Here is a 2,371-nt window from a genome sequence, read left to right as displayed (position 1 = left end):
ATTAATTTCTTTCTATTTTTAGTAGAGACGGGGTCTCGCTCTTGCTCGGGCTGATCTCGAACTCCTGAGCTCAAACAATCCGCCTGCCTCGGCCTCCCAGAGTGCTAGGATTACAGGCGTGAGCCTCCTTCCAGATTCTGACCATGGACTCTCCTTGCCCTCTGTGCCTGAACCCACCTCCCACCACTTGTTTCTACCCAGGAGCCCGTCCTCTCTGGGACTGCAGCCAGCCCTGCTCTCACCAATCCTGTCCTGGCTCTGGGTCTCCCCATGGAGGATCTTGTCTGTTTCCCACCAGCACACATTCTGGGTGCCATTTCCCTACTTCTGTGTCTCTCAGATCTCTAGAAGCTCCTCCAGGGCTCACAAGGCAGCCTCATCAACGCATGTTTGACCAAAGTTTCTTTCTCCACCCTCGCACTATTCCAGGTCTCAGTTACAGCCATTGCCTGTGTCTTTGCACCCCAGTCGGACCTTTCCTACTTTGCTCCAGCTGGGCGAGTACAGACCTGAGACCTCACTCCTCCCAGGCCATCCATCCTAACTGCCAGATCCTAAAAAGAAGCCTGTCTTTGACCCAGGCACATAGAAAGTGTGGAGTTAGTATACCAATCAATGATGGACCTAAGGGTAAATGATTTTTCTAACTAACTTTGCCAATGACCTAATCAACCATATGGTTTTTTTTTATTTCAAAATATTAGGGGGGTACAAATGTTTATGTTACATATATTGCCTTTGCCCTGCCTGAGTCAGAGCTACAAGCATACCCGTCCCCCAGACAGTGCACACCGTACCATTAAGTGTGAATATACTCATCCCCTCCTCCCAACCATATGATTTTTATTAAAAATTATTACTAATCAACCAAGGATTATCAAATATTTGGTAAAAGAAAAATACGAAGATGTTTGAGAGAGCAACTGTGGGAGAAACAGATATAAGAAAGAACAAACAGTTGAATTAGTCTCCTTGGAAAGATTTGAGGGGATAATGCATTTGTAAACAAGACTAGGCTACTATGAAAAAGGAACAGGCAGAGAACATAAATGAGGTTTTGAGAAAGTAAACACTGATTCTCTAAATAAATTATAAAAATTAATAGAACTGAATCATTGCTATGGCTGAAAACTAAATTAGCAATCTGTATGGTAAAGTTGAAAAAATAGATGTAGAGAATGACAGAAAGGGAAAAATACAAGAAAGACATTGAGATATAGGATAGACCTAGAAAGCTATTAATATGTAACTCATTCAAAATATGAGAACAAAGTCAAAAAAGGGAAAAAATCAAATAAAGAGTAAAAGAAAGTTTTCATGAACTAGAGAAACTCTTTTTAGATGGAAAATACTCACCATGTGTCAAGAAATATTCTGTTGAAATTTTTAAATTCCCACTATAAAGCTTCCAGAATGAATTAACAGGATACCTACAAAAAAAAGCATAACATTGTCATCACACTTTTCATTCATAATATTGATGCTAGAAAACAGAGGAGAAAGACTTTCAAGTTTTCAAGGAAAATTATTTTGAACCTAAATTCTATAGGCAGCCAAACTGTTATTCATCAATGAAGGCAAAATAAGACATTTAATGACTTAGAAAGTTTCTCTCTATTTATCCTTCTTGGTATGACTTGGGAATGTCATGAAGCAAAAGGAAACATGGATCTAACAAACAGAAGAACTGCCTGAGGAATGAAATGAAAAGGCATTTTAAGTTGTTAGCTGTAAAAAAGGCCTAGAAAGCAATTGGCCCAAGTTAGAACATGGAAGACAGGAGGTGGCGATTGACGAACATCTTTAAGAAGAACATGGATTTAAAAAATATGTTTAATAATCTGGAAAATCTTAGATATGTAAAAATGGTTAAAAGGGGCCGGGTGCAGTGGCTCATGCCTATAATCCCAGCACTCTGGGAGGCCCAGGTGGGAGGATCACTTGAGGTCAGGAGTTCGAGACCAGCCTGAGCAAGAGTGAGACCCTGTCTCTACTGAAAATAGAAAAAAATTAGCTGGGTGTGGTGGCTCATGCCTGTAGTTCCAGCTACTCAGGAGGCTGGGGCAGGAGGATTGCTTGAGCCCAGGAGTGTTGCTGCAAGCTAGGCTAATGCCATGGTACTCTAGCCCAGGCAACAGAGTAAGACTCTGTCTCAAAAAAAAAAAAAAAAAAAAAAAAAAAAAGACTAGGAAAATAGTTAAAGGGGATCAGAATATGCTGCCCCAAAATATGTTTCTTTGGCATATTGATTATTTTGAGCTGAAGGTAGTTAAGAAAAAGCAGATGCAGGACAAGTTCTCTACCTTCCCCCTATTGGCCTGCAAGTAGGGCATAAATTTCCCTTGTTCTCTCTGGTACCAGGATGGAAAGA

The sequence above is a fragment of the Propithecus coquereli genome, unplaced genomic scaffold, assembly GCF_000956105.1.
Source record: "Propithecus coquereli isolate 6110/MARCELLA unplaced genomic scaffold, Pcoq_1.0 Scaffold98, whole genome shotgun sequence".
Lineage (NCBI taxonomy): Eukaryota > Metazoa > Chordata > Mammalia > Primates > Indriidae > Propithecus > Propithecus coquereli.
This window is presented reverse-complemented; position numbering follows the sequence as displayed.